Source organism: Anomalospiza imberbis, chromosome 7 (genome assembly GCF_031753505.1).
Source record: "Anomalospiza imberbis isolate Cuckoo-Finch-1a 21T00152 chromosome 7, ASM3175350v1, whole genome shotgun sequence".
Taxonomy (NCBI): domain Eukaryota; kingdom Metazoa; phylum Chordata; class Aves; order Passeriformes; family Viduidae; genus Anomalospiza; species Anomalospiza imberbis.
Window position 1 is genome coordinate 38,199,015 of NC_089687.1, and position 27,872 is coordinate 38,226,886.

General features: G+C 52.0%; 1 long non-coding RNA gene across 2 annotated transcripts; it reads right to left on the reverse strand.

Annotated features, from left to right (window-relative positions):
* On the reverse strand, positions 1–26,611 carry LOC137477503 (uncharacterized). 2 transcript variants are annotated; one of them, XR_011001032.1, is made up of 3 exons: positions 26,317–26,611; positions 11,839–11,950; positions 1–1,989 (listed from the first exon to the last, which is right to left on the reverse strand). It is a non-coding gene; the product is annotated as an uncharacterized lncRNA (long non-coding RNA). The 2 variants fall into 2 exon arrangements; XR_011001033.1 differs by lacking the exon at positions 1–1,989 and adding an exon at positions 6,074–6,148.
* Positions 26,612–27,872: the final 1,261 nt, after the last annotated feature.

Genomic DNA, 27,872 nt, shown 5'->3' on the forward strand with positions numbered 1-27,872 from the left:
GTCCCAAATGATTTCTGCTCTGGGATAAGAAACTCAGGGTATCCCCCAGACTCTCAGCTGGAGGTGGCAGGGATGCTTTTTTGGGGTGAGAATGAGGTGTTTTGGGAGAGGGTCTGTTTACCTGGGCACCCCAAATTTCTGCCAAGCCCTGAAGTGGGAATGTTGCCCATGGAGTGGGTGTTTATCCAGCCCCTGTTCCCAGCAGCCTCAGCCAGGTCATGTCCTGGTGATCCATTAACCAGGGCGGGAGAGAGGCCCCTGTGCAAACCTTGGCATCTGCACTGGAGCTGCTTGGAAAGCAGCCAGTGCTGCTCTTCCCTGCCCATCCACAAAATAAAAAAAAAAAACCCAAGGATTCATCAAAAAAGGAGGCATTTCATGGAAATGCTGGTGGCAAAGTGCCACAGTGAGGGGGGACAAGAAGGGAGGCACAGTGACCTTGGATAATGCTGAGACAACAGTGCACGGATGGATCGTGCTTGCTCTGAGATGGCTTTTCACTGGGAATTTTGGAAGGAATTTTGCATTATTGAAGGTATATAATGAAATTTGGGCAGGGTACAAGGGGTATTCTCCATGTTGGGGCTGTTTTCTCACTGGGTACCCAAAAATTTCCAGTATTGGTAGCCCAGGAATCCCAGGAATCTCTCAGAAATGGCAGCAGGAGAAACCTTATCCTATTTCCCCCCTGCTCCCAGGCTCCTGCCCCCCTTGGAGCTCCTTGTGTCAGGAAATGTGCAGGAAAACTGGTGCATTTCTGATGATCTGAACTCCCTCAGTCAAGACAAGACCCAGCTTGCAAAGAATGTGGGTAATTTATGTGTGGATAATAACGAGAGGGAGAGCAGCAGGCAAAGGGAGTTTGTCTCTCATTCCCCTCAGCCCTGCTCCTGAGGCTTTGCCCTACCCAGAAAAGTTATTCCTGACTATCCCAGGGGGACTAATTCACGTGGGGACCTTCCTGAGACCTCCCTTTTGCTTTAATCAATCCACTGTGGATCCAATTGCTAAATTGGGGAAAAAAAAAAAAAAAAAAAAACAAAATTACTTTTCTCCTCAAAGTCCCCCTAAACCTGTATTCTTTTGCATCCTTGCAGATCCTAGACTGGCTTTTCCCTACAGACTGATCCTTGGGAACACAGCAGAACTAAATCCAGCTTCCAGGTCCAATGTAATAACTCACTCTCCAAACCCCTCCTGGTGCTGGCAGAAACCAGAAGCCCTGACACATTTATTTGGGTTTGTTTTTTTTTTTTTTTTTTTTCATAGAAAAGCCCTAGCAAGGGCAAATATAGAACTTGTGAGAGGTCTCATGGCAGAGGAAGAGCTTCAATAAACAGATTTATTACCTGAAACAGCAGGAGAAGGCCTGGGAGCTTTGCACTGTGTGGCACAACTCTGAAAAGGAAAATCCTTTAAAAGGTGCCCTTTTGGGTGAGAGGAACCTTGGCAGCTTCAGGTCTGATTGGGAAAATAACACAGGGAATTCTGCAAGGCTCAGATGTTTTCTTTCCCCCTCCTCTCTCCATCTCAAAAGGGGACTGATCTGTGCCTTTTCAGAGCAGGGAGGGGTTAAGCATAACCCTGAATTCCTCACTCCATCCCCAACACCACATACATGGATAAGGTGCCTTTAATTACTGTTAATTACTTAATCGTGCTCTCCAGCTCTGCTTAAGACTTTGCCTTAATTGCTCACAAACAAGCTCTGGACATGCACAGGGTGTAAATGGAGACAGCAAGTCCCTTAAATCCCATTCCCTGCAGGTTTGGCCCCTCCTTCCCCACCTTTCCCAGCAGATACAATTCCCAGTGCTTTGCTCCAGGCTTCCCGTGGCAGTTTTCCAGGTGATTTTCAGGCTGACCTGATGACACGGGGTCTTGCTTCAGGCTGCTCTCACCTCCCCGGGGATTAGCAAAGCATGGGACATCATTTCCAGCAGCTCCAGGGGGACATCCCGAGCAGGTGGGATGGGAGAGTCCCTTCCCCTGCAGGAGGAGAAATGGGAAGCAAGAAGAGAGAATGAAACCCCAGCCTTGGCTGAGCTGGGTGCAGCAATTTCTGTGAGAAAAGAACAGCGTGAAAAAATCAGTTTTGAGCCCAGACCGCTCAGGGCAAGGCCTAATGTCTCAGAGGGAAAGCAGCAAGTCCTCTCTGTGGAAGTATTACAAGGAAATCGACTTCTGAAACAAAACAGTGGCAGAATCTCCAATCAGCACCGGCTGCAGGCAACAAAATCAATCCCAATCACATTTTCCCAGCCAGGCTGCTCATCAGACATGATCTTAGTGCAGGCTGGGAGGAGGAAGAAATACAAACTGGAATTCCTATGGGCAGAGCTGAGCAAACCCATGGATACAGCATCAAGCACCACATCAGCCAAAACACAGGAAAGCCCCATGGCAACCATTCCCAGGATGAGACAGGAGGAGAGTATCAGAATCACAAAATCCCAGAATAATTTGTGTTGCAAGGACCTTAAATCTCATCCCATTCCACCTCCTGCAGGGCAGGGACACCTTCCACTAGCCCAGGTTGCTCCAAGCCCCATCCAAGCTGGCCTGGGACACTTGCAGGGATCCAGGGGCAGCCACAGCTGCTCTGGTGCCACCAGCCCTGGCTCAGGGCAGGAGGCAGCGGGGCTGGATGTGGCAGGGGCGTGCAGGGTGGGATTTCCCCTCTCTGGGTATCCCCACAACATCAGCTCCATCACCCCCAGCTGCAAACGAGAGGCAGCAAAAGGCTCCTCAGGGAGGAGAAATGGTGGGGAGGGGTCCCTGGGCCCAGCTCGGCTCCCAGCGCGTGTCAGGCAGGAATGAACCACTGCAGGGCACCTGCAGATGTGGGATCACTGCAGTGAGAGGTCTGGCAGCGCAGTTTGCTGTCAGTCATCACCACAAACCAGTCACGAAGGCTGGGGCATCTCCCAGTGATTCCAAGTGCTCGTGTTCCAGGTGAAATCCAAATCCTCCCACTTCAGTTCCAGCACCCCATGTGTTTCATGTCACATTCCTGTCCCAAACACCTCCAGCAAGGTCCTTGCCTGCCAGGGGATTAATGCAGGGAGAATCATGAGGACTGTGCCTCTTGCCTTCCCTGAAATGCCAGCTCCTCCACGTGATGCCAGCTTCTGGGAATTTCATCCCAAGCTTTGTGGTTTAGCACAAGTTCCACATCCTGGGGGTAACTTTTCATGCTGAGGAGCCCCATCTTCCCTCTCAGATGTCACAAGGGTGCAGCCTCCTGGGTGACGCAGCAGATTGGAAAGAAGCCAGTGCTTAGCATTAAAAAAAAAAAAACAAACAAAAAACAAACAAAAAAACCCTAAAACCAAACCAAAACAAAAGAAAACCTAAAACCAAACCAAAACAAAAAAACCCACCCAACCCAAACTAAAAATGAAGTCCTGAGTTTTACTCCTGTTTCAGGATTTTGCAACAGCTTGCTGGAAGCGGTTTTGTCCCTTCTAACAGCAGAAGTTGTGCTAACAAGTAAAGTAGGACAGTCAGAGGAAACAGAGGGTGACTGCAGGGACCAAGCCCCAGCAGGCTGAGGTTTTCCACCCACGAGGCCCCTTGAGAGCTGGAGATAAAACCCTGTTCTCCCAGAGGTTTGAGCTTGTCTCTGTCCCACTTTGAGAGACAGGGAGAGAGTTGCCCCCCACCACTGTGTCTGTAATAAGTAACTAATCGCTGTCCTGAGGGTGAGATTCTGAGCCATGAAATTCCCGAAGTGCAGAGTGAAAAATCAGGTGTTCTGCTCCTTCTCCAAGGAAAAAAAAAAAAGGAGATCTTAAACACCAGCAAATGTGGGAAACCCCTGTGGGAGCCATCCCAGCTGACCCAAACACTGCCTGCTCTCATTCTTGGCATCAGAGACGTCCCTAAAATGGGATCCCTGGCCCCAAAGCTTTGTCTGGGGTGAAAGGTTGCTGTGACAAAGCCAAGGTGGAAAAAGCCAGGTGGGAAAAGCCTCGGGTCTCTGTGCCCTCACTTTGTGTCCCTGGTTGCAGTGGGGTGCTGGGGAGTGTTGGGTGCTCTGCCCCTGCCTGCAGATTGAATAAATTAAATTCCAGTGACCATCTCACTCTCATCTGGGAGACTTTAACTCCCAGGGAAGTGCAGCTCCCACACACCACAGAGGGAAAAGCTCCCCCACTCTTGCTCACCCTCAGCTGTTGGAGGGAAGGGGAATCGGGGATGGAGGGTGATGATTGATGAATCTGTGTCCCAACCTCAGCCTGGGTCCCTGTTGATCCATCCCCAGGCTGTGCCTCAGCTCAGAGCCAGACAGGGAGACACCAGGGAGGGACAGTCCCAGCTGCTGCAGGAATCCCAGGCAAGAGGAGCATCCCCCAAAGGAGTTGGACCTGGCCCACCTCCAAAATGGTCCTTTTTGTAACGTGGGAGGTGAGCTGAGGCTGAAGGGAACATAGCAGAGCAGGGCTCATTCATCCTGATCCCTTGGATATGGTGGGAGATGGATCCTGCCTAGGGGAAAGCTGCCAACACAAACAAGCAGGAGCACCCTCAGGAATTTGGGATATTCTCCAGCCCTCATTGTCTGAATAGCCCTGGCTCTACCAGGTGTAAACCTGAGAGATCTGAGAAATCCTGTGCAGGGGCTGGGAAGGGAAAGGGAAGGACTGATGAGACCAGGAAACCAAGATTCCTGTCCCAGTGTCACTGGCCTCTCTCCGACCCCATCACACCCCATCCCAGAGGAGGTCCAGCACATCTCCCCAGCTCCAGGGAAGGAGACAGATGAGATTTTGGGGTGGGCTGGGGGTTGCAGCACATCCCCAGGGCAGGGGTGACCCTGGTTTTGCCTTCTTTGCCACTCAAGGCCGGGCATCCTCCCTGGAGACCCCCTTCATTCTCCAGCCACCTGGGCAGAGGATGGACGTGCTGAGGGACCCCTCGGTGGGGTCTGGAGTGGCCCAGGAAAGGAGAAAGCCCCTCCCGGTGGCCCACAGCCCCCCCCCCCCCGAGGAATTCGAGCTATGCAGGGAGCAGAGGTCGCAGCAATCAGGTGCGATGTAAAAGGGAAAGACAAACCCCATAAATCAGGCTGTGGGAAGAGGAGGAGCGCACAAGTGCACAGAGCTGCAGGAGGATGGTACAAGGAAACCCCCCCCACCCCGGGCAGAGGGAGGGGGAGATGAGGGATAACCCTGGAGCAGCCTGGAGCGGGGGGATGGCCAGGGAAAGGGGAGCTGAAAGCATTCTCAGTGGGGGAAGTCCTCTCGGTGTAAAAAAAACCCCAACAAAACAACAAAAAAAACAAAATGTGGGGGGAGAAACAGAAGCAGTGGGTTAAGCCTAGAAATAAAAAGCCCTCAAAATATCATTTTACTTCAATTTTAGTCTATTTTTAATATTACTGCCATAATGGAAGATGGAAGGAGACACAAAACTCTCCTTGAAGAACGTCACAGATAAAGTATTTTAAAACATAAATTATTCTTCTGCTTAGACAGGAGATTCCCCTAAGGCTGGAAGCTCCATTGTGCAAGCCTCCATCCCTGTGGCTCCAGCTTTCCACATGATGCTGCATCTCCGTCCATCCTGGAGATATCCTGGAGATGGATGGATGGATGGATGGATGGATGGATGGATGGATGGATGGATGGATGGACATCTTTGAAACTTAGCTGGTGACTGCTCCCCTTTCCTGAGCCCTCCAGGAGAAAACGTATCCAGGCACATTTTTGGGACACAGGAGTAGTAATAAGCTCCTGGTGAAAATCCATGTTAGTCCCCATTATGTGTGATCATGAGGATGGTAAAAACCCCACACCAGATGCTCTGGATCTCATCCCACCTGGTCTGGTCAGAGCTAGTGCACCTTGGAAGGGATGATCCCAACAGAATCCCAGCTTCCACAACAGGATACTGAGAGCCAGCTCCTGTGCAAAGTGAGAAGGAAAATGTGAGTCTGGAGGAGCAATGGGAAATGTGACCCTTGGGGCCACTGAAAATAAAGAGGGAACTGCGTGGTGTCGTGGCTTTTAGCTTGATTTCACACACAAGGGGATCTGTCCTGAGAAACTCTGGAGCCTGTGGCCAGTGTCCCCCAGCCCTGGCAGAGGAGCTGGAGCCTCGCTGACATGGACCGCCCACAAGCCGTGCGAAAATAGGTGACTCGCTGGAGGAGAAAGAGAAAAAGCTATAAATATCCTGAGTGAGGGAAGAATTCATCACTCACTCACTCAGCTCTTATTATACATCACAGAGAGCTGTTACACAAACCCCTGCCACAAAGAGAGGCCCAGGCATGAATCACTCCCCGTGAGATATCCAAGAATCCAGCCAGAGGCAAAACCCAAATGGACCCAGACAGCCTTGGAGCCTCTGTTCTGACCACAATCTCCTGTTCATATTCCTGTGATAATCCAGGAGACACTCTGTCCTTTTGGGAAAGGTATCCAGGGGTAGAGAAGAGAGATCAGTCCCTCTGAAGGACTCCAATTCAAAAAGACTAAAGGGGAGCAGTGACCAAAGCCCAGGTACCACCCCCAGCCTAAAAGATCAGGGGAAAGGGGTTTTTAGGATGCATAAAATAGAAGAGAGAGGGATCAGCATGACAAGCCCATCTCCCTTTCTCCATGGGCTCCCACTGTGCCTCATGTGATTTTTCCAGCCTGCAAGGAGAACTGCACCTCCCTGTTCAAAGCAAATTCATGAATTCATGGAATCACAGAATGGTTTGGGTTGGAAAGGACCTTAGAGATCATCTCATTTCAACCCCCCTGTCATAGACAGAGACTTCTTACTTCTCCCCTTAGTTCCCTGACAGAAAGTCTGAAGGCCGTGGGGATAAAACCTGTTCTTCACAATCCAGGATCAGGGAGAAGGCTGGACACTGAGATAAGGCAGATGCCTAGAATAACCCAAATAGTTGAGATAACCCCTGGTCTGGGCCTGGCACATCCATCCATCATTAACCTGGGGCCAGGAGCCTGCTCTGACCTGACCCAAGCCCAGACACCACAGCCACTCCGCCTTCCAGATCCAGGGCTCCTCCAGGCAGGGTCAAGGTCTCAGAATCCTGAATCCACATACAGGAGGGTGACAGGGGCTGAGGCTGTTGGCTCTGAGCTCTGCTGGAGCAGCCAAGCCCCCCCTGAAGGCAGTGGGGTGGCGTTAAATGGGTTCTGACCAGCCTGGCACACAGGGAAGGGTTGGCAGTGACAAGGTGGGACATCAGCTGTGCAGTGGACATTCTCCAGTGTCTTTGCTCACATGACACCCCCAAGCCAGTGGGATGCTGCTCTCCAAAAGGTCAGGGATGGGCTGTGGAGGGGCCTCTGCATGAATTTATTCCCCTGGTGAGCTCATGTCTTGGCAGAAGAAAGCTGCAGATGAAGCTGAGTGGTTTCTCATCGGTCTCATCCATGCCTCAAGCAGTGCTGCCCGGTCCTTTGCTCCAGGTGGAAGAGATAGCGAGGGCCTGTTTTCCAGCTTCTCCTCACTTCCTTATCTCTTCTCCCACTTCCTCAGAGCTTACAGGGCTGCAACCAAGTCACCTCTGAAATATGGGCCCTTGTTCATCACCATGTCAAACCATTCCCCTGAATAATTGTGGTTAAAGCCAAAGCTGAAGCCCCACAGCTTCCCTCCCTGGAATTCCAAGGGTGGAGAGCCCTGGGAAGGGAGGACAGCTCTGCTGACACCACAGAGGCGACAGATGGGATGGGAAAAATGGACCAGAGTTGTCTTTGCTTGTTGTGGGCACTTGGGTGCCTCTTGCAAGGAAAGGCTCAGAGCGCAGGGCAGGTGCGCACAGGAGGCTGCAGGAGCCAGCAAGCTCTGCTCCTGTCATCATTCCTCCCAGGAAAAACAGCTCCCAGCACTGGGAACCTTAATTGGGCTTCCCTCATAAATCACCTTGATGTCACCCAGATGCAAGCACTTCACAGGCTGGCATGTAAAGGCAATCTCTGCTTTTATCCCACTCCATTCTTCACCTGACCCCTCAGAGCCTCTGTCCCCCAGCCCCCTGGGAGATCCCAGGAGCCCTGCCCCTCCAAGAATGTCAGCTATTCCAGGTTGTTTTGCCCTGCTGGACCGGCACATTGATGCTTTGAGAGACACTTGCCGTGCTAGCAGCCAGCCACTGCACCTAGTTTCCTCTCCTGGATTAGTCATTCTTCCCAAATTTCCTTCTTTTGTGTAGGGATTCCCTCTGTTTCCTGCTACAGGCTTCATTTTCCCTGTTCTATGAGCACTTGGAAGTATTTGTACTGCCAGGGAGGCTAGTTCATCTGTTCAGCTATTTTTATTCCTTCTGCTGTACCATCTAAAGAATTGTTTTTCCATAATAATCTCTGCAGGTCAGGAAGGGAAAGAAATCATCTTGGATACAGCTGAATGGATTGAAAGCAGTTTCCTACACAACAGGACCCCATCATCCTGCTGAAGTCTTTAATACTGATACTCCATGACTCAATGATCCTTGTGAGTCCCTTCCAAATTCAGGATATTCCACAATTTAAGTGGCAGAAATTCAAAACAGAGCCATGTTCTTTGAGACATCAGGTCCCGGTGTCAAAGGTGCCAATGCTGGAATTGTGGTGGATCCACTGCACCTCTGAGGACAAAAGGGTTTTGATTTCTTTCCAGAACTATTAAACCTCAGCCGAGCATCCCACAAAATTGCTCTCGCTCTCAGCATGCCCAGGCCTGGCACCAGGAAACAAGCCCTGCCCATGGCAGGGAAGTTGGAATGAGGTGATCTCTGAAATCCCTCCCAGCCCAAACCACCCTGTGATTCTGTGCTCAAGCCTCTGCAAATGCAGATTCCTTTGGAAAAGGATAATCAAAATATTTCTGGGCTCAGCTCATTCTCCGTGGCTGCATCAGTATTTGGGGAGACAGGCCCCCTCCTGCTGCTCCTTGGAGGCAGCGTGGCTGTGCTGCAGCAAACCCAGCCTTGCCCACCAGTGTGGGATTTGTGGAGCATCCTTCGTGCTCTGCCTGCAGGGACACGCCTGGAATTCCTGCTCCAAGCCAGGGACTGGCTGCTTCTGGCACAGCTGTGCCCAGGAGACGAAGCTTTGCCAGCTCCTTTTCCCTGGCTCCTTCCTCTGGGCTCGGTCTGCTCCCAGCAAGCCCCAACGCCTCCCCTGTGCCAGCCATCCCTGCTCCAGGAGGGATCCCAGCCCCACATGGATGGATCAGCCTGCACCTCGTGGGTCATTTCACAGGGGACAAGTCCAAATTGGAGCACCCTTCTCAATTGCCTCTGTGGGTGCTTGTAAGGCCGGGCTGTGCTGAGTCCGGGTGCCAAAACGCGTTCTCCTCGTTGCATTCAACCAAAATATCCCCACGGTTGTTCCTGAGGGAGAACATTCCCTTTAGTCTTGAACCGCACATCTGGGCCAGGAGGAGAAACAGCAAACAAGTGGAGTTCTGGAGCAGGAGAGCCTTTTCTGGGTATTGTTGATGCTCTCTCTCATTTGTGGGACATGTCTGAAGGTCTGCCTTAAACACCCCAAGCTTCAAAACGCTGTATTTTTTCTCAGATCAGCTTTCAAAACACGGTATTTTTCCTCATAGTTGGTGCTTGGAAGATGGTGCACTCCAAAGCTTCTTTAAACACCTTTTTAAAAAAAGCTGTTTGGGGTGTTTGGAAGATGGCACATTCCAAAGCTGTTTTCAACCCCAGTGAGGTTTAAAACTCAGCCTTCTGTCCTCAAGAGTGTGAGCAGCCTGAAGCTGCTGGTTCAGAGGAACCCTTCCAGCAGCTCAGCGACCCTTGGTGGCCTGTCCCCCCGTTTTGGCAGTGCTGGGGCTGCCAGAGCTGGTGAAGTGCTGTGCTCCAGCTGCAGCTCCTCCTTGCATCACATCCTCACTTCCCAGCTCCTCCCTTGCCAAGTTGAGGGCAACTCTGCCTCTCCTTCCTCATGCACACAGCACGTCAGAGTCAGATCCAGCCTTGGACCAGCCTCAGTTTTGCCCCTTCCCTCCTGTTTTCACCATGAGGGGTCTCCAATGAATATCTCATTCCCATCAGGACTCATCCCAAAGCTTCTGGGCTGGGGGCGTATGGCAAACCGAAAGGAGCTGTCTGGCCACAGCTCTCTCTTAATCCTCCTCTGGCCTCTTCCCTGTCCAGGGCATCACCTAAACCCTGACACAGCCCTGCTGTTGCTCCCCCAGCCTTTGATCATTCATTCCCAGCCGGACAGATTCTCCCCGTTAGGAATTCCAGGCCTCTAATTGGATTGAGAGCCAGGCCTGCACCTTCCCCTGTAATTTAGCTTTAATTAATGCCCATTTATTATTAACTGTTTTCAGCTGGGCTTAGGCTTAATATCAGCTGGTTATTATGCAGAGGCCAGCACGGATTGTTTTCATCTCCTTTATTACCCATTTCAGCAATTTCGCCCCTCCTCTGCTGACAGATGCCCGCAGAATGTGCACGATCAGCATAAAGGATCCCTGTGAAGGAACAACGGGGCTTTCAAAGCCACCAAAACCCAGGGAAAGCCTCCCCACATCCCCAGGTCAGTGCCCAAGGCATGTGGACAAAGGAAAATCTCCGTGTTCCACAGGAGAAATACAGTTGATATTTTTTTACTGGTGCACAAAATCTGTGATTGAGGGTGGAAATTACCCAGGAGCTATTTTGAAAGAACTGGGGCATTTTCATGTTCTTTTCCTATTTTCCATTAGCTCATTTCTGGCTTTAAGAAATTAAAAAAAAAAAAAAAAAAAAAAAACAAAACAGAAAGAGAAACCTTTCTTCTACTTCCTTTTATCACATTTCACTCCCCACCTCCCCTCCCCCCCCCCCAAAAAAAAAAAAAAATAGCAGCAGTGAAAGTACAACACCACAAATCCAAGAAAACAGCAATATTTAGGAGAGGCCTTCAAAGCCTGGATAAAAAATAGGGAGCTGAAGAAGGAAGAGGTAAAGTTGAAAAAGATCATCAATTCCAACCATTAACCTAAACACTGCCAGCTCCACCAAAACCCTGTCCCCAAGTGCCACATCCACACACTGGACACTTCCAGCCTTCCACCATTGCCCTGGCCAGGCTTTCCATAAGGAAATTTCTCCTGCTATCCAGTCTAAACTGTCCTTCCTCCAAGTTGGCCAAGGGCATTGAGGGTAAAACTTGTCAGAGCTCCAGGTGGGCTCTGGAGCCAGCACCAGGCACCAAAACAAGCAAAAGCCTCCACTGCAAAGGGTGACAGTGACAATTTGTGAGGGAAAGCAACTCTGGCAGAGGTGAGAAGAAGAACTGAGGTGTGGCAAAGCCCCTTGCTCCCCTGCTGGGGGTGGAAGAACGTTTTGAGAAAGGTCAGGAAGTGTCAGAGGAGCAGAAACATCCCCAAGGAGGGATGCGATGTGTGAATGCAGGTAAAAAAAAAAACAGTTACAACTGCTCGGGCTTGACATTTCCCCCACCCTTAGGGGATATTTCAGTTCACTGTTTCTTGACAATTGTTGTGAAATTGGCAGCTCTTGCCACATTAAGTGCTTTCTTCTCCTTGCTTTGTGCTAAGGTTGCAAAATCGGCCTCTGGTGTTTGCTGGGGAAAGAAATCAACTCTCCAGAGTTTCCAGAACTCCAAATCCCACCTTGCTCCCAACTTCCCTTTCCCCCAGGGGTGTGGGGGACACTAAATCTCCTTAAAACCTTGGGTGACACCAGGCAGGCTCAGGTAGAGGTCCCTTAAAGCAGGTTGGGATGACAGGGACATCCCAGGCACGTGCTGTGGCCTGGTGGAAATGGGAAAATAATGGGAAGGAGGGAGAAGTCTGTGCAGTGTTAAACCATCCCATCCCATCCCCAGCACAGCCTGGGAGCTGCCCCGGGACAATTACCTTGAGCCATCCAGCCAGGAGCTCTTCCCCGCAAAAGCCTCCTTTGCTTTAATTACTCTCATTTGGAAGTCAGTTCAGAGCAGCTTTCCTGCCTGGAGCAGCCCTCGAGGAGCTGGAAAACAACGAAACTGTTTTCAGTTGCATATCAGCCCCCTCGGGCTTGATGAAAAATAGCGGAAATGCATCAACAAAACATTTTAAAGACACTTCCTAAAGATGTTTTCCCCAACTTGCTCTTACCCAGGCTTTCAGCACAGGCAACTGCCTGGCACACAAGGCTGGAAAAAATCAGAGACCCATCATCATCATCAAAGGATTTGGGTTGGGAGGGACCTTCAAAACCAACCAGTTCCACCCCCCTGCCATGGGCAGGAACACCTTCCACTAGCCCAGGGTGCCCCAGCTGCTCTGGGCACCCTGTGCCAGGGCCTGCCCACCCTCCCAGGGAACAATTCCTTCCCAATATCCCATCCATCCCTGCCCTCTGGAAGTGGGAAGCCATTCCCTGTGTGCTGTCACTGCAGACCAGGACAGAAACCATCAATATTGGATGCTGCCAGTCCCAAGGGCTTTTTGGTAGCCAGGAGCGGCCTGACTGATGGTCCAGTGTGTTTTCATCCTCAGCAGCTTGGGCTACCAAAGCAATGGCTGCCTGTGGCCACAGCAGTTTGTTTTGGGAGATCTGGAAGGCGCAAGGTTTAGAAAGGAGCAGCATACTGGCAAGGAAGGGTTTCTGAAATATTTTCTAGCACTTGCTATTAAAAAAAACCTGATGTTTAAGCAAAACGTCACTACACCAGGAAAGTAAAATCAAGAGCAAGCCAGACCTGTCCCCTTCTCTGTTGACCCTCTCCTCCTCTCTGAATTCCTTCGGAGCTGGAGCAGTCACTGCCATGGTCTCTGGCTCTCCGGGTATAAATCCATCAGGTTTCAGCCACTTCCGAGCCAGACTTTGACAATAAGCTTTGCGTGGCCTTGCAGGTGACCCAGAACAAGCAGCAGAGCAGGGTTTGGAACACAGCTTTTAAATCCTGGCTCTGCTCCTGCCAGCCCTTGTCACCAGCTGATAAGCAGAAGCAAAGGGCTGGATGTGGCACCAGTGCCCTGGAATGACAGCCTGTCCTGCGGGGAGCAGATGGCAGCCTGGATCTGGGCATCACCTCGGCTTGCTCAAGGCACTCTGTGTCCAAGCCCTCTCCTGGCATGAATGGACACATTTCCCACCCAGCAGGGGCTCTGCAGCAGCTTTGCACGGTCCCTTTTTCCCATTGAGGTAAAATCCAGGAGCGGTGCAGCGGCGGTCGCCTTTCCTGACGCAAGCGTGGGATCCCCACGGCAGCAAGGATGGAGCCTGGGGATCAGCATCCCCGGGAAGTGTATTTTGGGGGCCTGGAAACGTGCCTGGGGGCACAGCCTTGCTGTCTGAAAGCCTTCTCCCACCTCCTCCTCAGGGAAACAGCCTGCCCGAGGCGGATTTCTCACCTCACCAGCTCGGGGAGGGGAAAGGCACAGACTGCAGCCGAAGCTGAGCTGTCTGGAAAATTGGGCATGCTGGCACCTCGCAGGGTTGCAAGGACCGGATAAAGCCTGTTCCAGTCCTCCAGAAGAAGGGAAATGCTGGGAGCATCCTCCTGTGAGGCTGTAATTCCTGCTGGCCCTCTGTCCCCACTCCATTTGCCATTAGAGGCTCCTGGCAACCAGCAGGAAGATTTTGAAGCCTTGGCATGTGGCTGGGAGAGCTTGGAGTGGGCACAGGCAGCTTGGAACCCACCCTCGCTCTGCAAACAGAGGTGTTTCCTTTTCTCAGAGCTCCCAGCCCTTCCCAGAGCCTTCCTCAGAGCAATTTCCAGGGTCAGAGTAGCTGGGTTTGGGACATGGGGACAGCACACTGTCCCTGCATCACAGACAGGGCAAAACAGGCAAGAAAAGCAACAAATTAAAAGAGTGGGCAGGCCCTGGCACAGGGTGCCCCGAGCAGCTGTGGCTGCCCCTGGATCCCTGGAAGTGTTCCAGGCCAGGTTGGACAGGGAGCACCCTGGGATAGTGGAAGGTGTCCCTGCCCATGGCAGGGGGTGGAATGGGATGGGCTTTAAGGTCCAATCCAACCCAAACTATTCTGGGATTCCATGGAAAAGAAAGCCTGGCTATTCTGCCTCAAAGGGGGCTGGTATGGAAATGTGTCCTCCAACCTTTTGGATCACTTCCCTTCTCCAAGGCAGGTGTTGTTTTGTGCTCCACTCCCTCCACCGGCCCACTCCTGCCCTGGCACAGGGAGAGCTCCTGAAAGAGCTGCTCTTGAGCCTTTTATTTCGGATGCAAATCATTGGTATTCTGCAAGAAGAGCTCTCTTGGAGAGGCATCCTGCCAGACCTGTTCCAGCTGATTTCCTCACAGAGCTGAAGCCCTGCCCATAAAAACCTCCGGCTGCAAACCAGGGCTCGCCCCCTTCCTTTCTTTATCATTCCAGACCCGTCCCCCTCCTCATTTGTCTCCTTTTATTTCCCTTCCCTCACATCTGCCTTGCTGCAGAGCGCTGTTAATAAGATTTATGGCTGAACGTTCTCTGGCATCCAGGTAATTCCGTAGGCACTTGCTGGTCCGGTTTGGAAAGCAAACAGCTCCCCTCACCATTCCCCTCTCGGCTCTGCTACCTGAATTCCCTCGGGCAAACCCTGGGGAAGGTAAATATTTGGTCCTTGCTCCAAAGCTTTAAGGCTCCGCTCTCCATGGGGAGATCTGGGCAGGGTTAGGGATGTCCTTTCCCATGCCATGGGTTTGCTGAGGACCAGCAGAGCAGGGGAGGAGGGGAAATGGGAACTCTGCAGGACACTGGGATCACCAAACCAGAGCAATTCCCTGAAAAGATCCCTGGAGGCCACTGCTCCAAACCCTTGTTTGGGGTTTAACCACCTCCAGGGATAAACTGGATTTGTAGGAAGATGCTGCTTCTTGGGGAGGATTTTCTCAGGTTTTCTTCAGCTCTGCACAAGCAGGAGGCATTGAGAGCTTGTCCAGGAGTAAATGAAAACTAAGACATCCTCTGCCTCCAGCCAGGAAAGCAGAAAATGGGGAAAACCAGCTTCCCCAAGAGTAATTATGCAGCAAAGTGACTGAATGGGGCAGACAGCCAAGGTTAAATCCATGCCATGGATCCTGTGGCAGCAGCACCACCAGGAAAACCTTTGTGGGCTTTCACACTGAAGAAGCAAGGGAAATCCGAGTGTCATCTGCTCCAGTGACTGGGAAGTGGGAATTTGTAGATAACAGAGCAGGAAGGTTTCAAAGAGCTGTGTTCATGGGATCACAGAATGGTTGGGGTTGGGAGGGACCTTCAGGACTTTCAGGACCATCCTTCAGTCCACCCCTGCCATGGGCAGGAACAACTTCCACTATCCCAGGCTGCTCCAAGCCCTGTTCAACCTGGCCTTGGACACTGCCAGGGATCCAGGGGCAGCCACAGCTGCTCTGGGCACCCTGTGCCAGAGCCTGCCCACTCTCCCAGGGAACAATTCCTTCCCAATATCCCATCCATCCCTGCCCTCTGGCAGTGGGAAGCCATTCCCTGTGTCCTGTCCCTCCATGCCTTGTCCCAAGTCCCTCTCCAGCTCTCCTGAGGTGTTTTTCTGCACATGGGCCACAGCAAAGGGGCCTTTTTTCACCAAACCAGGTTACCCAGCTCCCCAAAGCGTGGTGATAACTCACAGGGTCATGGTGGCACAACAGAAACCTTTCCCTTTGCTCCAGATCTTCCTGGAAACTTCTCTGTGAAGCAACAGAAGGAAAACCAGTGCCAAAATGTAAGCTGAGCAACCTCCCAAATCTCTCTCTAATCCATGGGCACAGCCCAGGTCTGCCATGGGATGGGAAATTTATATCATCTGCCAACAAAAAAAGCAAATTGAAGGAGACTCCATTTTGCACCGTGAAGGTTCTTCTGCTGCTGGCTGCTGGGATATCTTTTTATTTTAAGGATGGTTATGCTTGCTGGAAGGTGAAGTTTTGTTCCCTGCACTTTCTCCTCCCTTTCTATGGGTTGCAGACCCTGTGATATTTACAGGGCATGTTGCGGACATGGTTTAGTGGTTGCACTCGAGCTTAGAGGGCTTTTCCAGCCACAGTGATGACTCTGTGATCTTGCTCCTCTTAGAAAATCATGTCAATTTTACGCTCTGTGCCAACTGCCCCTTTGAAGGGCTTGCCCGGAGCGGGCCAGGAGGGGATTATCCATGCTGGAATCTTCCTGCCAGGCCTGCAGCTGGGGATCAGGGGAATGGCACGTTCCAGACAGCCCATCTGCAATGCAGTGCCATCAGGGAGTGACTCCGTGGCAGCCGGGGCACTCCACAGGCAGTTTTCCCTTTCATGGAGGGCACTCCCTTGGAACGGGCACTTGGCAGCAGATGAGTGAGGAATGACATGGCTCTAATCCCGTGATTTAATTAGAGCTGTGTGGAACTGCCTAAGGAAAAGCCCATTTCCTGAGCAGGCTGCAGTGCCGGGTGTCTCGGACCCTCCTGCTCCTCCACGCTGCAGGGCTTTCCCCCCTCTGCCCTAATCCTGCTTTCCCTTCCCATGGGTTTTAGGCTGGGGCTGGGGCTCCCCCCAGCTGTCCACCCCCAACTGGAGTGGTCTGGTGGGGTGGGGAAGGGCAGGAGTTCTGGTTTCATCCCACAGAGGCAGGAGGTGGCAGTGGAAATCTAAGCTCCAGGTCTCCTTCCGTGTGGGGGAAGTTCCAGGCCTCCTGTTTTGCAAACGAGCAAAAAACGTTGACCAGGACAAGCCAAGGATCTGGTGCTGAAGGAGGATGCTGGGGGGACAGATCCCATCTGCCCTGACCCCCTCTCACACCATCCCAGGAGCAGGAATCTCCTTCAGGATCTCCCCAGCTGCTGCGGAGCACCGAGCAGCCTTCCCTGATCATCCCATGGAGTAGCTCCCAGACAAACTGCAGAAGAGGCTGGGATGGCAGGGCCTGGACTCCTCTTTGGAGCACAGTCAGACCTGCTTCCTACTGGCCTCAGTGCCCAGCTTCCCCTTCATGGCCTGTGCATGTCCTTGAGGGTGGGGAGGGCCTGGCACAGGCTGCCCACAGCAGCTGGCCCATCCCTGGAAGTGTCCAAGGCCATGTTGGAGGGAGCTTGGAGCAGCCTAGTCTGGTGGAAGGTGTCCCTGCTCAGGGAAGGGGTGGAACATGGTGAGCTTTAAGGTCCTTTCCAACCCAAACTATGATGGAGCAATAGGATCTGGGAATGAGAGACCAGCAGCCTGAGGGACCACTCGGTAAATGCAGGAATGCATAAACCCATCCCTCCAAGAGGGGAGAAGCCTGTTGATACCTCCTCCCTGTCTCAGGGAAAAGCTCATCCTGACCCAAAATCCACTTGGGATCAGTTCAGCAGGTTTTGCTTGGATTCTGGCTTGTTCCTGCCCCACACATTCCTGGGCTAGGGCTCCCAGCAGCCTCCCAGGGGTTCAGCCAGACACAAAGCCCCCCTGGTGCAGACAAATTCCTGCACAGCAGCAAAATCCCAGCAGCAACAGGCCTGATGAACAATCCCTGGCTGCTCGCCACCCATCCACCAGGCCCGAGCTTGCAGCAGTAATTGCTGCCCCATTATGCGTTCCGGATGCTCCAAGGTGAAAGGGAGCTTTGTCCCAGAGCCCTGGGAGAGCAGGGATGCCTGAAGCTGGCAAGAAACTCCTCCTGCACAAAGTCCTGGTGCTGGGACAAAGGCAGGGCTGGGCATCCCATTCTGCTCCTCAAAGCCTTGGCCAGCTCCCAGCTCCAAGGGAAAGGGGGGAATTCTGGTATCTCACTGAAAGTCCTGACCGGTGTCCCTGGTGCTGCACTGGAGACACCTCTGGAAATGCATCCAGGGGATGACATTATCCCCTGTTATTGCTGCTTTTCAGGAATCATTCTCCATGGTCATAAGTCTCCTATACTGAACTGTGTTCCTATCACCAAACTGCTTGGTGCAATAAGCTCTAGAACTGCCAAACCTATTTGTAACCTGCTAAACTCCTTCGTGAGGTCCAATATTCACCTACAAGTCCGATTTCAACAGTAATCTCAAGGTCACCTCTGGGGACAAACTCAGTTCAATGCCCCCAGGAGATGTCACCATCCCAGTCCCACAGGAACACCCCAGGAAATGTCATTATCCTAGTCCCACAGAGGTGTCCTCAGGCAATGTCTCTACCCCAGTGCCACAGAAATGCTGCCAGGAGATGCCACCACCCCAGTGACACCAACAAAAGCAGCTGCAATCCCCTTCCCCTGGCACGGGAGGAGCCCCAGGACAGCAGTGATGGTGCTCCACAGCTGTGGGGGCCAGGCCAGCAGGTCCCCAGCTGGTTGTCACCCCAGGTCCTCTGCAGGCAGCTTCTGACAGAAGCCAAAGGAAATCCCCAGCACTGGGAATTCCCTCGCTCTTCTTCGAAGCTGAAGGCTGCTGGAGAGCTGCACCAGGACCAAAGGTTGTGCTGCTGGACTGCCAACCTTTTCCTGATGCTCTTGTGCAGGATGGGATCTGTGGCCCAGCCCGGAGGAAGCATTCCTTTGTGGCTCCCTGAGGAATCCCACACACACACCAGGCTGCCTGGGTGTGGTGGAGCAGGGATTCCCCTGCTGCAGAGCCCACCTTTTGCTCACCTGCAGCCACGGGAGGCATCGGAGCCACTCCAGCGTTTAGGATCTTCAGAGGAAGCAGAACAGGCAGGAAAAGACACTGAGAGCCAGAGGGAGTTGGGAAAACTTGGCTGTAAGGACTGCTCCTGCTTGCAAGCAAAAAAAAAGGAATGAAGTTTTGTGAATCCAGGGCCAGCACCGCGCTCCTTTGGCTCAGGTGATGCTCTTGGGCTGTACCTGAACCACCCTGTCTCCAACAGCCCAGCCCTACCCCAGCCTGGAAAATCAGCACCAGGCACAGCCAGCCCTTGCTGATCCAGGGCAAAGCCTGGAAAAGAGCTGCTCTCGTGTCATCTTCCTAAATTTCTGGGTGCTCCTGAAGGACCATTATCATTTATAGCACATTCCCTCAAAGGATTGCCTTTCTGCTTCTCACTTCCTTCCTTTTGAAACTATGTAGGCAAAGAGTAAATCATAGTTTGTTAACCCAGGCAGGAGGAAGTTGCTCTTATTTAGCCAAGGCTCTGAACCCTGGTGAATTCAGTGGCCTGGTCTTGTAGCAAAGCAAGCCTGGCCAGTGCAGCTGTAGTAAACCACCTCGATGTGTTTTGATCCCACTGCTGGTTCCCGAGGGACTCCTGGGTGAGGAGGGACTCTAAGGGTGGCCAGCTGCTCCAGCCAAACCCAGACATCCCCCAGCTGCTCTGCAAAGCACCAGGCAGGGCTCTTCCCACCAGCTTCCTCTTCTGCAGAGAGCTTGTGTGTGCAGTTACGCCCAGCGGATGCAGAGCAGCTGCAACTTCCCAGTCCCAAAATCCCCCCAGTTCACCCTGCAAGCAAAAGTTTTGATCCCATAAAATCATAGAATGGTGTGGGTTGGAAGGGACCTTAAAGATCATCCAGTGTCCACCCCCTGCCATGGGCAGGGACACCTTCCACTATCCCAGGTGGCTCCTGGCCTTGGACACTGCCAGGGATCCAGGGGCAGCCACAGCTGCTCTGGGCACCCTGTGCCAGAGCCTGCCCACCCTCCCAGGGAACAATTCCTTCCCAATATCCCATCTGTCCCTGCTCTCTGGCAGTGGGAAGCCATTCCCTGTGTCCTGTCCCCCCATGCCTTGTCCCCAGTCCCTCTCCAGCTCTCCTGGAGCCCTTTAGGCCCTGGAAGGGGCTCAGAGCTCTCTCTGGATCCTTCTCCTCTCCAGGTGAGGACCCTCAGCTCTCCCAGCCTGGCTCCAGAGCAGAGGGGCTTCAGCCCTTGGAGCTGTACTGTAGTTCCACATCCTTCTGCTTTGACTCCAGGGCTGGACACAGCTCTGCAGGTGGGGTCTCATCTGAGCAGGGCAGAGAGAATTCCTCCCTTCCCTGCTGCCCACGCTGTGGGATCAGCCCAGCACATGGGGATTTTCTGGGCTGCAGATGCATGTGGCTGGGTCCTGCTGAGCTTCTTGACAAGTCCTTCTCCTCAGGGCTGCTCTCCATCCATTCCCTACCCAGCCTGTATTTCTGTATTTCTGTATTTCTCTATTTCTCTATTTCTCTATTTCTCTATTTCTGCTTCTCACTGAGCCATGCAGCACCAGGCTGTAAATTCCTTCTTCCTGCCATGAAACAAGCAGCAGGAGCGAGGGATGCAGGATTCCCAGCCATATCCCCTGCATTCTGTCCCTCCTTCCCACCTGGAGGTGCCAGCCAGGTGGAGAAGCACTGGGCTCTCAGCCTGGTGGTGCTGGGATGTCCCTTTGTGGAGACATCTCAATGTGGAACATTCCTCCAGGTGCATTGCCTCCTCTCTCCAGGGAATGCAGGGTGAGGAGGGAGTTCAGGAGAGGTTACAGCACCAGGTAGGGGCAGAGAATATGAGATTTATTACCCTGCTCTGCTTCAGGCTTTGGGTGAATCACAAGTGGCTCAGCTGCTTTGAGACCAAGGGCAGCTGAACAGCTGAGGTGACTTTGGCACTTTGTGGCCCTCAATGTTCTCTTCTGAGTGTTGTCCCCTGATGGTAACAGAGATGGGAATTCAGGAAGAAATCCCTCCAGGAACCTGCAGCAGCCATGAGATGGACTTGAGCTCAGTGGCCGTTCCAGAACCCACTCCAGGCGAAGGCAATCCTGTAAGCAAGTGGCACCTTTGGAGCCTGCAGCACTAATTATAAGGGAAGCTGAGGAGAAAGAGAGGAAAACAAAGTTCATTTTTGAGCAATGATTGGTTTACCACAACTCCGCTGCCATCCAGCCTCCAGAAATTCTGGAACAATCCCACTCCTGTGTTAACTTGTGTAGTTTGTGGAGCTAAACAGCTGGTTTTGGGAGGGACACTGCACTGTCCTGCTCCAGCAGGAAACCAAAGCAGTGGATTTATCCTGTCCTTTCCTGCAGGAGGAACAGTGCAGTGGTTTCTGGCAGGAGTAAGAAGGTGTTTACACACATCTGCAAAGCCCTTCCAGGCCCAGGGAGCAGCCAAACCCGCAGGGAGACCTGCCAGGAAAAGAACTCAATCCTCTGGGATGCAGCAGGTCATTGAAAAGGTAAAATGGGAGCTCCAAGGAGGGGGAGATGCAGCTATGGATGGACTAGAAGAACATGGAGAAGGAGGAGGAAAAGGGAGGTAGTGAAGGGAGCACATCAGCACAAAGTAAACGAGGCAGATGTGGTAATTAACCTGTCCTTCCCAATGGAAAGGTGTTTCCAGCAGGAGGATTTCCTTCTGGCATCAATCAGGGACAGCACAAAGCATCCATCCAAGCCCAGTGCTCCCAGCACAAGATGGGCCACTGGGGAGGCTGCTTGGGCAACCGAGCTCCAGCTCTGTGCCCTGGCAGAGCTTTCCTGCAGGAAGCTCTGTACCTCTGAGGGAGGGGACAGGGAGGGGACAAGGGCAGGAGCCAGCCCACCCCGTCAGGTGCCAGAGGGAGGAACAACAATCCTGCCTGAACAAGAAACAGCCCAGGGTTTCCAGGCTTGCCTGCAGGATCTGGGAGGGCGTGCAGGGATATCATCACATTCCAGGCTGCAACAGCAGCGTGGTTAAGCTGATATCCATCTTCCCCCTTCACCGGGCCTGACCTCAGCAGAGGCAGTGGCTGTGCCTGCTCACTAGGGATGACTAAAGCAAGGTTTGATCCAGCTTTTCCAGCCCAGGATCGTACACACACCACACTTCTTCTCCAAGGAAAGGGCGGGGGGGGGGGGGGTGGATTTTGCCAGCTCCTCTTTCCCCAAATAAAGGGCAGTGACACCCATGTGAAAAATGACCTTTTTTCATCCCGTGCCAGGCAGTTCCACCACAGGGCTTCAAAAGAGACTGGGAAGATAAAATTGCACCAACGTGTAATGGGGTAGAGAAGCACAGGGATAGCCCTAAATTAGGTGCAAGGAAATAGACCCCTTGATTTTCAGTGTTCCTCTCATGCTAAAATTCCCTCCTTTAGCAGCAGAAAATGCTGTTTTTATGGGGTAACACCAGAAAGTCACTTCCTGCAGCTCCAGGATGCTCAGAAGATGGGAAAGGTTTTTGAGCACTGGGTTTTCACAGCTCCCCCCTTCACAAGTCACATCTTAAACACAAACCAGCCAAGGCTGGGGAGTGCTGGGCTGTTGGGCGATCTCCAGTACCATTGGGATGCACTGGTCCCTGTGGAGAATGCACTAAGGGAGAAAAAGAGTCTGGGTAGATCTGGTCTGGGCAGTGTGCAGGCCAGGACCAGCCTGGTAACGAGGCAGCAAACTCCCACTCCAGAGCCTCCTTGGGAAAAGGAACTCAGGAGGAGCTTACATCAGACTGGGCCAGAAGTGTCTCCATGGCTGAAGGAAGAGCTCCTGGCTTGTGACAGGAGTGGTGTGACTGAGTTGTGGTGGGTGGGGGCAACGGGAGAAGGGGATGTGGTCAGGGAGCAGGGCATGAGTCACCAAAGAAGGGCATCTGCTGATAACAGCTGGATAAACTCACAGCAGAGACATCAGGTCTGCTTGGGAAAACATCTGAGCTGAAGACAGTGATCCTCACAGACAGAGCAAGGGAGAGCTGTGAGAGCCTGGCACGGGCTTTTCCTGCTTGGCAGCTGACTTGGTTTGAAAAGACAGGTGTCTGCTAAGGAAGGCAGGAGCTTCCCCTGAAATGGAAAACGTAAACCCCCTCCCTCTGAATTGTTCTAATTTTGAAATTAAGGTGCTCTCAGGCAAAGATATGGGAGCAGGAATAACAGTTCTTTTTTTAGGGAAGAAAATAAAAATAAAATAAACAATGCAGTAATACAAACCAACACCGACAGAATGAGAATACGAGCTGACCCTGACCCTGTGTGTCAGGGTGGTGGCAGCAGTCCCATTCCATGGTGGCTGCAGCCCTCCTGCAGTGCCAGCTGTGGTTCTGCTGGAGCAGGGATCCTGTAGAAGGGCGTAGTCTTCCTCTGAAGGTTCAGTAGTGGTGTAGATGGGCCTGGTCTTCCTCTGGGAATCCAGTGGGAAAGGGCTGTTCCTCTGGGAATGCAGTGGAAAATACTGCTGTGGTGTCCCAAGTCTCAGATCATATCCAGGTAGGAATGCTTGGCTCCTCCCCCTGGGCAGAGCATCTCCCCATGGGATGATGGAATTTTATCAGTCATGCAGTGACACTCAATGGCCCATTAACAGAAGAGATCTCCCAGAGGGAGGACTGGTTTGTGGAAGAGATAAAGAAAACCGCCCAATTAACAGAAAATAACTGCTCCTCCTCTAACAGATGGAAATAGAATACACACCCCCAGCCACGTCTTCCAACCTAAGACAGCAGCTTAGCATGGGCTCAGGATGAACACTTTCCAGCAGGTAACGCCTTGGCCTCGTGTCTTGCATGCCATGATTTCACCATTCATCTGGGCTTGGAGGCAGCCTTGTTCCCTGTGGTATCCCTGCAACCTCACACCACCACGAGGGACAGACAATTCCCTCCCATCCCACAAGGCACCAGTCCTGCAGACTCCTCTGTGGTGCAGTTCCCTACAGGAATGCTCTTGGGCAAGAGGCAGGAGCACGGCTGAGACGTGGGACAGCACAAATCAATTTGCACTCTGCTGCTGCCTCCTCTCCTTCACCACCCTCAAAAACTCAGCTCTGAGCAGTCAGAGATCCCACCAAAGAAAATGAGGGAAAAGCAAAGGCACAAAGGAACCACCTTCACCTGGTGGGAATGATACAGAGGGTACAACCAACCTACAAGTCTCAAAAATGCCCCTGGCAGCAGGTGAGGAACCTCAGGAAGGGATATGGGCCAACGTGTCCAGCGAGGAGAGCAAGGATGAGAATTCATTGCCAAGTCCCTGGGACACTGTGGCACTCTGTGGTGCCCACCAGCCTGTGAGGCCATGGAAAAGCACACACTGAGGCCAGGATTCCTGCTGGATCCTTTACCACACATTAGTCAGCACCGTGGAGAATAAGTGCAGCCGGAGTGGGATCACGTCTCCATGATCTAATCCCTGCTCTCCAGCGGTGTCCAGCTCCCATGGAGCTAAAATCCTCCTGCAAACCTATCCTCCCCTCCCTGGGAGCTGACTAACAAGGAGTATCATGGTCACAAGGCTGCTTCTCTGCATCCAGCACTGCTGTGGCACTTCCCCTTCAGGAATTAGGAGAAGCAGTGTCCACGTGGCACAGGATCAGTGGGGGAAGAGGTGCCTGACTGCAAACAGCAGCTCTGTCCCTCTGTGTCCTTGGGGACTCATCCAGATGACCCTGGTGCTGTCCCACATGCTGGACTCATTGTTGAGAGGTCACCATATTATCCAAGGGATGTGCTCTCTGTTGCTCACAGTGCTAGGGAGAGGGATCCTCATGGGAAAGAGTCAGGATGAGGCCATGGAGACCTCATGAGGCACAGGAATTGGGGAGAGACCAAAATTCCTGAGCGTGGGGAAGCCCCAAAGCACCCAGCTCAGCCAGCAAGGCCTGGGGACATGGGTCAGCTTCCCTGCAGGGAAGTGTTATCTCCCCACGATCCCGTGGCAAGGAGGAAGGTATCCATTGCCAGGAGATGGGCTTAAGAGCAAGCACAGGCTAGGAAGAGCTCAGGAAACACAGCTTTTCCCTCATTCCTGTGCCTTGGCGCGCAGTCTGATCACATCTGTGCAGCTGTGTTATCCCAAGCACAGAACCCAGACACTGCCATTGCCAGCAGGTTTCTTTCTACTCTCCCATGTCAGGACCTGAAGGGATAAACATATGGCCTCCTAAAACTCATCACCTGCTGACTGTACAGGCACTTTATCCATCCAGGGCAGATTGCAGCTCTTGGGTTTTTTTTTTTCCCCATGCCTTGCCTTAAACAGAGGAATAATCTGTGTCTTGGAGCAGTGCATCCTTTAGCTGTGTGAAGCAATCTCCCACCTGCTTCCAGAAGTTGCTAGTAAACGTTTTCCTAAGAACAAAAGGCTCCTGCTGCTTCTGCCTCTCCCACTGCCTGAAGTTCTCTGTCTGAATGTGCCCGTTTGCCACACAGACCCAGCTGCATCCTGATCCTCCCATCTCAGACTGAATCATGGAATCACAGCATGGTCTGGGTTGGAAGGAACTTTAAAAATCACCCAGTTCCACCCCATGCCATGGGCAGGGACACCTTCCACTATCTCAGGTTGCTCCAAGCCCTGTCCAGCCTGGCCTTGGGCACTTCCAGAGATCCAGGGGTAGCCACAACAATCTGGGCAAAGGAGGCTCAGTTACTCTGAAGAATAATCCCATTAAACACTACACACCAGGAGTAAATTGATTTATGTCAAGCCTGCATTTGCCAACGTGTGCTGTAAATAAATATTTGATTAAGGTAATAACCCTGGTGCAAAAAAAGAGATTTACATTACCACCTTTGAGCTGAACACAATATCTGATGCCTGCATGTTGCAAAAATTAGACCCTCCCTCCAACCACTCGGAAGCAACAGGAATCACAATTGCACTTTGTGGGAAAGCCCACGGGGCAGAGGGAATTGCCAAGCACTGCTGAGAGTGCACTTCTCACCCCAAAGGCAAAACATGAGCAGTCCTGATCCTAAACCTCCTGCAGAGAGCAATCCCACCAGTGCAGGGATGCTCCAGCATTACTCCTGGCACTGGGAGCACTGAATCACATGAATTAATTACTCCAGTATTACCCCAACTCCACAAAAACCAGTAGGATAATTTCCTTGCCTAGGCAGCCTTAATGATGCTCCTGTGTGGCAAGCTGGGAAGGGAGGAAACAGGGAGATTCCAGGTTTGGAGAGGCTGGAGCCAGCTGAGATGGTTGGAGGAGATGTCGGTGCAGGCAGACAGGTGCAGGCACAGATGTCAGCAAGGCTGGCAAAGTGAAACCAGTAGGGTGCAATCGCCTCCTCCTTGCCAGCCTCCAGCCTGCCCCAGGCATGCCCTGACACCAGGGCAGTGGTATTCCTGCCTGGGAATGGCAGTGCTTCCATGGCATCACTGATGGATTCCCAGCCTGCTCCAAGCCCAGCCCATGTTCCCATCCTGTGGCACGGTGTCCTAACACACCGACCTCTGCAAACTGTACCCACAATCAGCTTTCCAATTCCAGCATCCCCTGTGCTCCTCCACACCTCTTCCACTGGCAGCTTGCTCTCCCCGAGCTGTTTGCTGGACAAGCTCTAACCAAAGCCTCCGAGGGAGGCAGCAGAACTTCCCTCTCTGCTAAATCCATCTCCCAGCACTGCACTAGCAGCATCCTCCTGTGCCTGCAGCCATCCTGCAATCAGCTTCTACCCCACTTCCTCTTCCTGTGGCAATTCACACGGACCAGAGTCCAGCAAATGGGCCAAGTTTTATTAATAGGGATTAAAGAGATGTTGTTAGCAGATAAAAGATGCAAACACACTACCTGCATGACATCACCTCACACTGCTTCTCCTAATGGGCCCCAAGGTCGCTCCATCCTCCCTGTGGGACATCCAGGTCCTCTCCCCCGTGCTCTCCACTGGCTCAGCTGCAGAAGTGATCCATGTGCTCCTCCATGTGAGCCCAGCTGATTAGGAAAGATATTAATGAGGTCAGTTCCAAACTGAATCCCTGAGCACTTCTGTTCACCTCTGAACACATCCTGTTGTTCATCCTGCTTCCAACCCACCTGAAATTTCTATAGCAATCCTCAGGTTGGCTTCCTTCACTGGAAAGAAAAAGAAAAATCCCTTATCAATAAAGTGCATTTTAGCTCATCATCCTGTTTCCAACCCACCTGAAATTCCTGCAGCAATGCTCAGGTTGGCTCCCTTCATTGGAAAGGGAAAAAAGATATCCCTTATCAATAAAATGCATTTTTGGCTCCATCTACTCAAGCTTGTGATAGCAGTTAGACGTTTATTGAGCTTTTCTCTTGTTCAAAAGAGTGTCACAACTCACCTTGACTAAAATCAATCCTTCTGTCTAAGGAGGAGGCCAGAGGAGCTAAAGCCAGGGGGTAGAGGCTCAAACTGGACATCAGTCCATGGCTTTGGCTGTGGGTGGCAGCACCTCTGTGTAGGAGTCAGTGATGCTGCTGCATTTGGGCAAGAAAATTCCCCATTAATCAGCTTTTTGCTTGTTAAAGATGAGCATGAAGCTGGGTCTATAAACAGAGAATAAATTAATGGGCCCCATTCAGGCACAAGCGCCCAAAGATGTGTTTTTGTGTGAAGATCATCTCTGGCAGAGCCAATGTCACCCCGTCCAAATTAGAACAGGTCCAAAACTCAGCTACAAGTCAAACCAAATCTCACTCATGCTGGCAGTGACAAACAATAACATGGATTGCTGTTGCAAAGAGAAAACTAGCCCTGTCCTGCAAGGAAAGGAGAATCGTGTGTTTCAGAGAGCAAAAAATGGGATCTTGACTTGTTTGGAAGTCAGCAGCACTGCTGGTTAGTGTCCAAGAATGTGTGGATGTGACACCTGGGGACATGGTTTAGTAATGTGTTTGTCAGTGCTGGGCTGGACTTTGTGGACTTGGAGGGCTTTTCCAACTTTAATGATTCTGTGATTCCCACAGAACAAGAATTCCTCACCCCAAACCCTCCAAGACTGAACGGTGACATCGAATAGGGATGTATTTAACCACAGGTACATTGATTAAAGCCCACAGGCATCATCCATAACTGTTGAGTCGTTACTTCTTTTAAGGATTAGCTGTCCAATTAAGAAATGACACCTAAATGATTTTTACTTTTAACCCAATAACCAACCACCCGTGCCCTGCAATGCGGACTTTTTTATCCAGTTGCACAAAACCACCCAAACCCATGGAGAAGAAGGTGAAGAAGAAGATGAAGAAGGAGATAAAGAAGGTGAAGAAGGACTAACCTTAGCCCTAAAACCTCCATCTTGCTTTACATATATTAATATATTCTAAAACCTTAAACTCTAAGTTTTCCACCATGTGCTATTACACACTTCTATTCAAAC